Here is a 14470-nt window from a genome sequence, read left to right as displayed (position 1 = left end):
TCTGTCTCGTGTTGCTGATTTTCGTGTTTCTGATTTCTTTTCAACGGCAAAGTCTTCCACAGCAGGGTGATGCAGTTCACAAGCTGATACCAGTCTTCTAACTCATGCCTGCATGCATTATTTGCAGCCTTCTTCTAAAAGCACATACTTTTACCGTGCTTAGATGTCATTCATTAACCAGAAAATGGCTAACAGAAAAGACAAAGAATAAGTCATAAGAAGTATTATTGATCTTGTCTCAACTGGACTAATACTTTTTTTTTTCAAAATTTGATATATTTTGCATGTCTTGGTTTGCAAAGTACTGCAATGTTTCATCACATGTAATGAGGTGCTTTCTAGAATCATTACCATGTGTTTCTGGTTCATTCTGCTACAGGAGAACAGGGTGGAGGGTTGCTCTGAGAATACCTACTTGTATAGTACTTTACAGTCTAAAGACATGCTGACTCTATATAGGCACTGGTCACACCTACCAAGTACCACTAGCACTGTGCAGGAAGCTTTCAAAATAACACAAAATATTTATAAAAAAATAACTGTAGTGCAGTAGTCTGATAATGCAGCAGGCCCCTGCGCAATGCCCACCGGCAATTGTCTCCTATTGTACCAGAATACATTCTCAGCATTTTTGTTCGTGCCTGCTGCTCACAGAAAATGATTCCAGCATTTGAGAGAACAAGAGGAAGCATCCTGGCAGAATTCATCCACAGTTTACCCTAAGAAATCTGCTCTTGGGCTCAGGCAATCTGGGAGCAGGGTTGGGAAAAACAAGCAGAGCTCTGTCTTGTCAGAATATCTGTGTGAGCATAGACACTCCTTGTGCTATCACAAAAAGTGATGTTGATAATAATAATAATAGCTTACACTTATTTACATAGTGCCTTTCTGGACAATACTCTCAAAACGCTTTACAGGTAATGGGGACTCCGCTTCTCCACCACCAATGTGCAGCACTGCTTCACCTGAGACAGGGGAGGTCATAATTGCCCACAGGTGAAACAGGATTCCTGTCTGATTGTGTATCCATGACAACCGGCCCTGACTGACAGATGAGTAGAGGTGTAGCCAGCTCCTGCTGTAGCTAGGCTAATCCTCAGTGCTCCAGTGAAGGCAAGTATGACAGAGGGTTTGATGCTTGTTTGGGCAGTATGGCTTAGATGTTTAAAAGATGTCTTATCGTAAGACTGAATTTTCATTCAGGGCCAAATTCATTATTCCATTACCTATTATATTCTAAACAAAATCTGTTTTTTGGGGAAAGGTATTTTTGCTACCTGGTTTTCCAGTGGTCACCTGGAGGCTTTAATGCATGTTTTTTTTTTTTGTTTCCATCTAAAAGGACATTAAATGCTTTTTTTTTTTTGGCTAATGTCATGTTTTACTAACACAAGATTATGTTTTAGCAACAAAAATGCTGGTGAGAATCCCATTCCGTCAACTTTTCTTAATTAAAAGGATATACTGTAAATGCAATAAATAATATAAATATAAACAAGCTACCAAGGAAAAATTACAGTGATCTTCAATGAGTGGAAGCCTGAGCTGTATGGGCAAATGGCCCTAATTACTAATTGTCTTCACCATTGCTAACAAGGTGTCCTCTCCTATTGCTGTTACCCACCACCACCACCCACCCCTGTATTATGAAGGAGTCTTGTTTTACTGTTTTGTCTGAGAAATGAACTATATGTAACTATCTTTGGTCCCTGAAACAAGGATGTATGTCTTAGGGGGAAATGCACAAATTCAATCTCTAGAATTCCTGCGGAGGTTTTGTTTTTTGTCCGCATCGACTGAGAAAAAACAGATTATTCAGCTAAGTTCTTAAATGAGACATGTGGAGAGACAGATAGGTATGATCTGTTCTAAATCATTAAGCCTTCCTGCAGTCTTAATATGAGAAAATGTGAGAACAAATCTGACCTTATTAGCACATTAATATGATTTTTCGGTGATCACAGGTTTTACTGAATTTAACCACTCACTGTTGAGCTATGTTGGCAGTTTAAAGAAAACTAAACATAAATGCTAAAATCTAACAGCCCATTATTTAATAGATAATTAAAGGACTCTCAGAGGGTAGCAATGTATGTATGTTTTAAAACAAACAAAACAATGAAAACACACAGTTGAAAGCTGGGATTTATGAGTCAATCTCAACCACAAGGGTTTCCGGGAAAGTAAATCCCCACTAAAAATACAGACCTTCGTGCTGTACGATAGCCACATTCATATTCAGATTCAGAATATTTGAAAATATTCATATTTTAGGAATCATTTTTACTTTTCTTTTGACTGAGAAATAATACTGGGGCTTCCTTACATGGACTGATTGCAAAATATGTTGTAAGGTTCACATTAAGTGTAATGAAAATATTTTATGTGGAAACAAGGGAAAAGAAGAAGAATTGGTTACAAGGTTTTCACCAGCATAAGCAAATAAGGGGGCTATGGCAATTTCCATACAAATTTAACACCTGAGTCTTTCAGCTTGTCCTAGATTATACCAACACAGTCAGAGGAGTAATTGTTTTCTACAGGCAAAATATATGTAAATGGTTTTGAATAACCGTCAGTGAGTGTCCTGTGGTTTACCTGAATCGGAAAAAGAGTTTTTCAAATGCAAAGTAAAATCAAACTAAATAAGGATAAACTTTGTACTTTGAATTTCTTATTAACAAGTAGAAATATTACCTCTGTTTAGGAGATTAAGAACTCAGAAACAAATTTTGAAGTGGGATTCCAAAGGCTTAAACTTCCAAATAAGAATGAAAGGAATTAACATCTTTGAATACAGATAACAGATAACAAACTGTAATCCTTCTCAGAAATAGAGGACTGAAAATGTAACAAGTTTTTTAACTGTTTATTAATGCAAACTGAGTATAATACTCTTGTTGAGATTCTTTATTTAGAAATGTACTCTAAAACACACTTTGCAACGATAACATCCTTGCTTGCAGAATTTAGACAACCAAACCGCTCCTAACCACTGTAAATTTCTAAAGACACATTGAGACATCTATATATAGAAAGCTTTAGGCAATTTTTGTAAGAGCATGTGTTTACATTTTTAGTCACTGCTCTTTAATCTTTACTCTAGTAGATCACATGTATAGAAGGCATCTATTGAGCACAATACATTTTCATAAAATTGTGAAAAAAGTATAATGACTTTTAGAAAAGAAAATACGTATTTTACAAGAACTGCTGTAAAAAATTAATCAAAGAAAAAAGCAGAGTTATATACCAGTAGAGTAGAGTAGAGTAGAGTAGAGTAAAGTAGAGTAGAGTAGAGTAGAGTGCTGGAAATCTGTATTTTTAAATTATCTAGCTAGCTCTTGCAGAGCATGTGGCTGTCCTGCAAGAAGTACAGCAAAAAAAATATTTGACAATTATTCCAGTTTAAATCTTTACTCCCTGTTCCTCACTGGTCTGTGAATATGCATTTTATATGCAAAGCAGAGTGCCAGCTGGCCAAAGCATCATTGCTCTTTGTTGCAGGAACTGATAGATCAGAATCACAATGGAATTGTCTGTAGGTTTCCCACCAGGACAGTACTGGTTGCATTGGTTAGATCATAAAGCACTTGAGAAACAATAATGTCTTGCGTCTCAGGTCTTCCATGTCTAAATGAAAAGGACATTTCTGTCCTATTCTTTCCTTTGTCTAATCCCAAGGATACATGTGGGGCTTTATGACTGTATCCCAAGCTGATCTTGAGAAACATCTTTTTTTGTGGAATTATAACAGTAATGTACTACTTTTCTGGACATTTACTAATTACAGTATGTACATCTATTACAGGGCATTTTAATTTTAAATCTTTTTCAAAGGTTTATTGACACATAATGTTTTTAACTTCTGCACTACATTCCTCTCTACCATTGTGACTCCACATCTGCTTTAATCTGTCTGCAACTAAGAGATTCAGACCGGCAGTGTGTCTATTCTGAGTCTGTAATGTATACATTAACATGCTGTACTCTAAAAATACAGAAAAACACACTGGAAATAAAGAAGATAAAACAAATTAGGGAGCTTTAACTCTTTAAATGATCACCTTTACAACTATTTATTTAGAACTTGGACCCTGGTCTCAGAAAAGCCCCAATCATTAAGGAATTACAAATATCCTTGAGTGACTAAAGATCAAGCAGATCTGGACTAGTCAAAGAACAAGTTCAATGTGTCCACAGAACCAAGGGTAGACATGTCTGATATAAAATACTGTATGTCCAATGGTGGTCCTGTATGTAAATTGAGATCCTGACTACTTGGTCATTAACAATGTTCATGGCATTGTTGCACTTTGGGCTTGCGCATGCAAGTTCCTTCAATTCCCCTCTTAATTCAAATGGTGAATCCATTTCTCACGTCTCCACCTGACCCGATGGTAGTGTGGCTGCTGTTGCAGATGACTGTGGTGTGTCACCCAGGAGGGAGCTGCACTTCAATAGAGGATCAAGTGGGTTCCTTCTTACACATGAAGCATTTGGGGATATTTTGGGATACAACGGGTAACACCCACTGAGACAATTTCTCTGAACAGTATTACATTTAAATTGGAAAGATGCTAGACTCTTTTGGAGCTTAGATGTGAAAACTGAATTCTGGGCACCATATCCAGGGCACAAAATGAATGTCTGTTGCTTCACAGTTTGATCCAGATTAGATGTATTGACAGGCACTGTATATTGCAAGCCAGTTCACTAATTTTGAGCAAATCTCCACTGGTGCTTTGTAGTAGAATAATCTTGAGCAACATTGTGTTTTTGCTTTATCTTTATCTAAAGGCAGTGTTATTTCTTAATCTTATGTTACAAAAAAACAACTTTCAGCATTGTTATTTCTAATTTACTATGTTATTCCAGTTTCCCCAACATTTACACTTCCTCAAAAGAAAGAAAAATAAATCACAACAAAATGTCATACATGTGAGAGAAATCTGCTCAATGCACATGGGACAGGAAAACAGTGGTGATGTTTCTTTTGTTCTGAGACTATTCTGACAATGAGTATGATTGCAGTAGTAATTCTAAAAGCTGTGACTGATCATAAACATCAGCACAGTGAAGTGCGAGACATGAAATTATACTTAAGTATTTCTGAAGACTAAAACACCATAATAAATGTCTATCTAAATTTCAAGTGAGTGAGAAAATACAAGATGCATGAAATTCATTTTAGTTGTAGGGCTGAAATAGGATCAGGGTTGTTTCCACATAGATACGCTTCTCGGATCCAATTAACAGAAGGCACGTTTCAGGGGGAAAAAGGATATTACATTTCAATTGCATATTAAAAACAAATAGTGGTGTTTATTAAGTGCACACAAGTGTGAGGTACTTCTTTTTATGAATGCCTTTGAATGCGTTCCAATGCATTCATTTAAAACACAGCAAGAAAGGCCATGCTCAGAGACATCCAAACAGAAATTACAATTGTCCCCTTACTGAAAAAGTCTTTTACATACAGTACATGCATATGCACTTGCAGACATACAGTAATTATCAACTCCCTACATCTTAAATGATCTTATTCACTAGCACTTCTTAGAATAAATGGGAGCTCCATAAATGACCTAACTCTTTCTTTGCAAAATACGTCAATTAAAAACATTATTGCACTTAATACCTTCTTTCAGGTACCTGGCTGCTCAACCTTATGTCTGAGTTATTGGTAATAGAGTAAAAGTAAAAGCCAGCCATTGTTAGTGATATAAATTTACTAAGTAGTAGTCTTAGCCAGAGTACAATAGGGCACAGTTAGGTGGCAGCAATTCATTATTAATAATTCATTTTATAAGATATAGCTTTTCAAAAGTCCTCATCCATCTTTTTTTTTCTTTGATATTGATTTATTAGTAATTAGGTTTCAAATCCTCACCGAGTGCCAGGAAACACATTCAGGACCTCATCACACGAGAGGTCAGCGGTCAAGTCTGTTCATTTACAGGACTGTGGTCACCTGAACAAAGAGAAAGTGAGGGGAGGCCCACTCCAGTCCCCGACGCATTCATCAGCAAGCAGCTGGGCAGATGGCCCAACATATTCTGGGAAAATGGCTTACAGAATAATTAGGTTAGATAAGACAGTCTGCATGCAAACGTGTCACAGTGGCATACTGGGGAGTTTCTTGAAGAGAGACACTTGGAATTACAGTGCTTTTGAGCTGTTTTAATTAAGAACTTACTATCACCAAACATATGTTTTAGTGTTTTTTTGTTTTTCCAATCAAGAGCTTCCCCTGACCCCAAATAGAAATACCTCTGGGAACTGTTTGCTTTTTTTGTTTTAATCAGGGTGAATCCTTTATGAATTTTACTTCAAGCTCTCCATCTGTTGCACCCCCTGAAATGTGAATCAGCCATTTCAGGGAGCTAAAGTGCGGATGAAAACCCTTAACCTAAAGGGTTAAAATTATTTGGTTCCTTGCTTACATTTCACAGCTGTGGGTCTCTTATCATTTGCACAGCCTTCACCTTCCTCTCCTTCCACTCGTTGACATTCCTAGCAGAGCTGTTCTCCTTGACCAAGGATATCCAGTTCTGGTCCTGGGCCAGTGTGTCTGCAGGCTTTAAGCTCTCTTTAAAGCAGGAGCACCCGACGAGCTGGGAGAAGCTGCTAAAACTGGTCCAGTTAAGTCAGTAACCAGCTAGTTTAGCTCATAAAGAGTTGAGCAGGAAAGAAAAACCAGAGACAGACATACCCTCCAAGACCAGGGTTGGACAACTACAGTGTATTGGTTCAGCATTGCCACAGAAAACTGCAACAGCCACTTTCTGAAAAAGACTTAATCTTGCCTTGACAACCAACTAGTCATTTCTTGGTCTTTTTACACTTTGCTATTGTATCAGCTCTGCTTAATTAAGAAAAAGCTTTTTAAAGAGAGTGGACCCCCACGCTTACGGTTATTGCTTAGCACAAGCTGAGCTGATACAAACCACAAAAGAGGTTATTTTGCGGGTGAATAACATTAGTGCTGAGTGTTTCTGGGGGATGATGATGAGAAAAGGGCAAGATTATATCCCTGAAAGTTACAGATCTGAATACAAGACCTGCGGTTGAAAACGTGAAATTGAAAATGTGGTTTTTGGAACCCAGTACTCCCAGCAGGCAACAGTGCTGCAGAGGCTTACAGTATCACAACCTTCAATGATCTAATATTGAACTTATCAATTATTCCAGTGATTATCCAAATTGCTTCAAATTTGAATGAAGCTATAAAAACCTCAGCAAAAAAACGTTTCGTGCACATACATGCATATGTACTTCCAGACATAATTAGGTAGGTCAGGAATGTGGCCGTTCAGGACTGAAGATACGAAACCCATGATTGGAAATATTTACATAGCCCAAGAATAGATTAAAACAAGAATATGGGATAGTTTAAGGGTCAAGCACATTGTTTAGATTTTGTACAATGTAGCAGGCTGATCATCACTCTACTCTCACAGATATGCCCAGCAGAACAGCTTCTTTATACTCTTAGAAAGCATTTCGTAGTGTTCTCAGATAACAGGGCATTAAACAGAACATTACATAGTGCCCTGCTTACTGAACACACCCCATGGACACGTTAATAAGCCTGTATAAGAACAGATGGGCCTAATAAAAAGCACACACTGTGACATATGCGTGTCTGTCTAATAAGGCAGAATAGGTAAGGTCAGGAATCTGTTTTACAAACTAACGTTCTTAAAGCTCTAAAAAAATATCATTATACTTTTCTGTGCATCAATACAACCTCAAAATCTGAATTTAAAAAGAGAATAGCATTTCAGTAAGTAAAATGATATTGGTGTTATGGATAGTTAAATCTTGAATTAACATTTGAGATTTTAGATTTCCATATTTTGCTCCTGACCTAAAAGGAATGAGCGAATGTTTTTCGGGCTGAGTGCAACGTTTTACAGCCATAACTACGACATTATTTTTTGATGAAGTTTCATAGTAGTAATGAATTTCACAGCAGCAGCAGCATACTGCGTAAGATATCTGTTCATTTTATTTACCTTTTTTGACACTCTTGCTAGATGTGCACAGTTTAGATGAAGTCTCATGTTTCCAATTTGTTTGATTTCTAGTCATTTAAAATTAATATAATATAATCACTTTAGAATACCTGGAGTACATTTTGCTCTAGACCAAAACAATCACAATCACTGTACTAGTCACAGTACTCCCTAGCACAATAAATTACAAGATAAATTTTATCTTTTACACCTTACCACAACTCTATTTTTCTACCACATTTGTTGCTTAATTTAATGAGAGGAACCAAAAACTCTTGCTGTTGTAATGGTAATTCCCAATGACAATGGACGACACACAGCCATCCTCATTGATTTTGTTTGCCTGTAACTGGCTAAATGTATTTCCTAGCCTGGGTAATCCTCCACAGTCTTTTCCCAGAGGGCATAACAAAGCGAAATAAGTATTCATCACTAGCATGGGGCTTCTCGATATCATGGCTCAGCAACTGTGCAAAATCTGACTTGATTTCCACACTTAGTACTGAAGTACTCAGTCCAAATGGCCTGATCCTGGTACTCTGTTAAAAAGAACTGATTAAAGGGCAGTGTGGTGGCACAGTAATTAGCATTGCTGCCTTCCCTTGCTGGAGCCTTGGGTTCAATTCCAGACCTGGGGTACTGTCTGTGTGGAGTTTGTATGCTCTCCCTGTGTTCATGTGGGTTTTCTCCAGGTACTCTGGTTTCTTCCCACAGTCCCAGGAGATGCTGGTAGGTTAATTGGCTTCTAGAATAATTGGCCCTTGTAGAAGTGTGTGCAATATTTAACAATTAAGGGTTCTCAGGCCATGACACTGCCCCTAAAAATCAATGAGCAGATTAAGTGGGATTTTCACAAATAGCTTTTTCAATTGCAAAGTACCTGAATATTTGGTAAACAAAGTCCAAAACATCTCACATCCACATCTCACATTAGACAGTTCAAACGTATTACTGTACATTTGCATCCAAGGTCATTTAGAGTTACAAACATGGTTCCTTAACAACAGCACTAGGATTTCAATGAAGTTTCAATGAATCTCCTATAAAACAGATGCCAAAAGCAGCAACAGTGGAAATAAATACATTAAAGGAGATATGCTGATCATGAAAAAGGTTTCAGTCCTTATTTGTGGCAAGTCTTTAAAAAATAGGTGAGCAACGTGTATGGACAGAAATCATTCTAGGATCCATTTGTACAAGACAGCTACAAATACAGGTGGAACTCTTCACATTCCACTGCTAATCCACCTAGACAGCCAAGTTCTGGCAGGCTTGTCATGTAGCACTTGGAATGGTGCAGACTCAGAGTACATAACTCCCACACATTCTTGCTCTTCACACGTCGGTGGTTCTTTCTCACACCCTTATGTGTAAAATCTTTCTATACCGGTCAATGTCTTAGGCGCTAAAGGAGTGGAAAAGTCACTTACTCTCAAAGTCTAAAAAGCCTACAAAGCCTATAAAACAGATAAAACATCTTCCACAGTTTCAGTACTTACTAACCTAAAAACGGGCTTTTTCCAAGGCTGATTCATGTCACTTGGAAATGTGCATTTGTCCCAGCATCTGTTTGTTAAAATCCTCACTGGTGCACGTAATGTGATATAGTATGTACAGTATTTAAGGGTTCTACCATCTGGTTTCGGTATTATCCAGTACAAAATGGGGATAGTGTACTTTTTACGCCTCACAAATAAAAATGTGAGAAAGGAGAATGTTGGACACTGTTCTGTCATTTAAGAAGAGATGACATCAGTGATGGGGTTTATAACAGAAGTTCGGGAGGAAGGTTAGATCCTAATCTCGCACACTTTTGCTTGCCTGCCTATATCCATTTTGCACCCAGATGTTCTCTTTGCATGCGGTATCTCTCTCACATGCCCCTCCCCCTCTCACCCCATCTATACCTTCGCACATGTAGAAGTAACAAAATGACTTGACACTGATTTATGAACAAAACCAAAAAAATGACATGGCACTTTGGAATAAGGCAGAAACCATGTGTAATTATTGCCCTTAATTCAACTAATTCAAAAGTAGCCAACACATACCAGATATTAAACAGCATGAGGTTGAAAGGTTTTTACTAAAACATACAAAAATCATTTTTAAAATTGAAACTGAAAGAAAGTCTCGATTTAAAAAGCACCTTTTTTAAACTCAGCATTGTAAGTAACTGCTTTGATTATTCTGTGCTTGGGCCCCTCTCTCTCCATTTTGCACTTTAAACCTATTAAGCAGCTTAAGAGCATTCCCCTTGTACAGCAGTGGTGTTCTTGCAGGTACAGGGAGCACGAAAGAAAACTCCATTATAGCAGAAAGAGCTGCCGCTGAGCTAATGAATGTTTGCAGGGGAGATGGAGAATAACAGCAGGCCCTGAATGTGCAAGCTGTAAGTAAAAGCAGACTTCTATGGCGAGACGCAATGTGAAGTTGCCTTTCCTGGGAGTTTAATGGACTGAGTGCTTGAAGTTGAAGGAATTCAAGAAGGAAGAAAAATACTATAGTGTGCTTACAGTTCTTCTTCAACCTAGTAATTGTATTTAACCAGATGAGATCTGAAAGGCAGCTTTATTTGTCAAAAAAATAATCCTGCAGAGCGTCATGATCAGTACAGGTTTTCAGTACCCTATGTCTTCTAAGCCAAGGTGATAAAGTATGTGACTCAGCATACGTGTTGTTGAGCTTTACAGGTAGGGCTTGTACATTAATACAAAAGCTTGACGTAATAAATGCAGAACTTGACATTGACATAAAGGCTTTTTAAAAAGCTTTTCCATTTTCAAGCCAAAATTTAAGGTGAAAAATTTCAATCCCTTGAAGTCTAATTAGCAATTGTCCTACAAATTTCACTTGTTACAGTCTTCACTGATGCGATCTGACCAAGCAGCTTCTCCAGATTCTGATCCCAAAACTGATGATGTGCCCGATGCATTAACTGTTGGGAAGGAGCAGCTGTCAAGGAGGCACAGTTCTGATCATTTTACCACTGATGTTCTGAAGGTTTAAACTACTTCGAAATAGATTTAACATCACTCTGACTACAGCTTGTATTAATGAAAGTGCAGGTGAACAGTGGGAATTTAAATAAATTCCTAGCGCTACCGCATATAGTGAAAGAAACATTTGAATAGATGCAGAAGTTGTCGAGTGTTTCCTCAAAATAAAAACTATAACAATTGCTGCCAGGAACCCTAAACAGCTACATCAATTTTTATCAGTTTATTTTTATCCTGTGTTACTGTCAAGCATGTCAGTCAAGTCCTTCTATTTTTGCTCATCATCATTTATCACCATTTTCTCTTTATTCAAAACAGGTGTTGTGCTCCACTATGTATTTTGCACACAGTCTGGACAAGAGCCGGAGGTGCTAGCTGTTCTGTGGATTTTTAACACTTGAACAGATGTTCCTGTAGTGCTGGACCCAGTTTAAGAGAATAGCTCTGACTGCTAGGCTGTCCAGACTCGAGCACACAAAAGCCAGTCAACCATAGAAAAAAATAACCACACCTCTGTGCAAATCCTGATTACCAACTGCACAATTTGCGTCATCCATGAAGGAGCTTTCAACACACTTGTCAATCGTTTACACATGGACTGCATCACTGAACACGTACAGCAGGCATCTTTGAGTCCATTATCCCAACTTCTTAATTTTATTTTTTATTATGATCATCTTGCATTAGTTACATCAAATTCAGTGGAAAATTGTTAAACTGGTCATATAACTAAACTAATTTTTGAGTCTGTAGATGCCACTTCTCCAGAAGAGGTAATCTATCAAATTATCGTAGAACTGCTAATTTCAAGCACGATTGCCTAGGCTACAAGGCATTTGAGACACCAGTCCATTGCAGAACACAGAAGAAACTTTCAGGGACAATGCAGAGACACTGGTTAACCTAGTCAATGTCTTCACATGATGGGAGGAAAACAGATAATCTGAAGAAAAATGCTAGTGGACAGAGAAACAACATGCGAACTCCACAGGGAAAGCACCCAGGTCCAGAATATAATCCAGAATGCGAAAGCATTGCTGACCCCAAAATGAGATCAATAGCAATGAAACACAATACAAAACGTCATGACATTTTCCAGTGTTCCTTTTGAACTGCGTCATCGTTGTAACTTCTTCATTTTTGGTATCTGTCACTCATCTTTTGGTCTTTAAAAGTCTCTCTTTAGCAACATACATCTCTTCTTCCTTGTGTAAGCTTCCCCTTACATCCAATTTTTGTTCCTTTTTGAGATGCAATTGAAAAAAGAGCTTCCAGTCTTATGTTATTCTCACTGATATAGGTCATTATATAATAGAGCTGAAAACAGCTTCATTTTAGCATGCAAGACCAGCTACAGAAAACCAGAAGCGCTGAGAGGGGTAAAATCTGTCTAGGTTTGGTTATTTGTGCTTAAGAAATTCTGAGAAACGCTAGAAGACAATTTTGAAGTTCACAAAACCGCATACAGCACCAGTGAATACTAGTCACAGTCCACAACCTTTTAAAACATCTATGAATTAAACAAACGAAAGGAGATTCATCAGAGCTGCAAAACAAGCTTGGATTTCCTAAGCTTTTCCAGTTATAGTACTACTGGGACAATCAGCAGGAGACAGACACAGAAAGCCGCCTCCTAATTTTACAGGACTAAAAATTTCACAAAAGACATCACTGCACCTTTGCCTGCTCTACAATCAGATTTATTCTGCTATAGCGTCGTCTGCTGTAGAAATGCAGAATTTTGATTGTCCTCCTCCGTCCCTGGAAGGCAAATTGAAGACAATTCCACACAAAGTGGATGAACTGTTGACCAATAAGCAGCCTAAGCTTTGTGAGCCCTTCACTGTGACCTGGAGGAGAATGTTTTAGAACAAACACTCCTGTTTTATTCCAGAGTTTTTACTGAGGGCATTCAACGCAGGAACTGCTTTTGATGCCTTCTCATTTTTGGTCCAAGGATTAAATGATTTTTCAGAGTGATGTGGGGGAGGCAATAATAAAGCACAATTGCAGTCATCTGCCGTGTACTAGGCACCATAATTTTCTGCCTTAGCCAGAGCAGCATTGTGTGCCTTAGGTTTCCCAACTGAGAAGCAAATTAATTAGTTGCTTTCTTCCTTTTTTTGCTCTGGGAAGCCTCCAGTTAAAAGTAAGCTGGCTTGCTTAGAGGCTGGGGGGAAAACGAGCAAAGAAAATGAATCAATGTCCTAGAAAACAAGTTCTAAAATGTACAGCCCCAGACTGCGACACAAGGAATTCATATAACAGAAATGAATCCAGGGAATATCATCCACTGTATACCGCTGTAATAGTTTCAGCAACACACAGCTGAAATTCGATATGGAGTAGTTAATTTTCTTCATGGTTATTACGCACTGTGTGGGACATACAGACAATACCATTCACCATATAAGTCCCATTAGTCTCTTTCACTTAGTACTCATTTTGTTGCCCCTGTTTCAAGAAAGGCTGTTTAATGAATTAATATTGTGTTTACTGAAATTATTAGGCTACTGAGCTAACCCAGTAGGTCGGAGTACTTGTTCTGAAAAACTGGTGCATTTCTGAAGGGAAGATTATTTCTCATACACCAGTGTGTCAGCCCCGTAGATACCCTTCCTCGTCTTCTCTTTTTAGGGTTGCAAGTGAGCTGGAGCCTAACCTGGCAAGTAATGGGTGCAAGACCAGGTATATCCTGGACAGGATGGCAGTCTATCACAGAGCAGGCACAAACACAGGCACACACACTCACACCTCAGTCAATGTTCCCAGTAGGCAGTTAATTTACCAGTACAGTATGTTTTTGGACTGTGGGGGGAAACTCACCCAAACACGGGGAGAACATGCAAACTCCACACAGATAGCACCCTCGGTCCGCAATAGAACCCAGGGCCCGAGTCAGCAATGTTAACCACTGTGCCATCATGTCTCCCTCCTGAAGATCTAGCAGCTCTTATTCCACAACTCCTTGTTGTTGCTTTGTCTGCCTCCCCCCTCCTCACCTCACCCCTTGCAGTGCGTCTGGTGCCTGTCCTGCCCACTGGCATGAATTCAGCCATTTCAATCTCAGAATAATGCTCAGCCTAGGGGCAGCCTGCAGGGGCCTGTGGCCAAGACCATAATGCAAACCATCATAGAGGACCAGAAACTATCCCAGTGTCAACACACAGCTCATTGCTATTCTGTGATAGAGGTATCCATGCTGCAGCAAAGAAATAACGATTATTAAAATACAGGGAATGGCATTAAGATGCAGTACATTGGTATTGGAAACAATAGAATTTATTGTGTGTTTAGTGGCTTTCTCAGTATACTGTACTCCTTCTTTGACAATCAGTTTGGCAAGCTAAAATAAATCCGCTTTTTTTTTTACAGTTTAGGACATCAACTAACAAATTCCTACTCACTCTGAACCTTTAAATGAGCACCCTAGCTTTACCACCCAGAAAA

General features: G+C 38.5%; 1 protein-coding gene across 1 annotated transcript in view; it reads left to right on the top strand.

Annotated features, from left to right (window-relative positions):
- Positions 1–14470, top strand: part of lzts1 (leucine zipper, putative tumor suppressor 1) — a 45629-nt gene that overhangs the window by 14158 nt on the left and 17001 nt on the right. The gene's annotated exons all lie outside the window — the stretch shown is intronic.

This window comes from Lepisosteus oculatus, chromosome 2, assembly GCF_040954835.1.
Source record: "Lepisosteus oculatus isolate fLepOcu1 chromosome 2, fLepOcu1.hap2, whole genome shotgun sequence".
Classification (NCBI taxonomy): domain Eukaryota; kingdom Metazoa; phylum Chordata; class Actinopteri; order Semionotiformes; family Lepisosteidae; genus Lepisosteus; species Lepisosteus oculatus.
The sequence above is the reverse complement of the archived record's forward strand: the minus strand, read 5'-3'. Positions and strand labels throughout refer to the sequence as shown.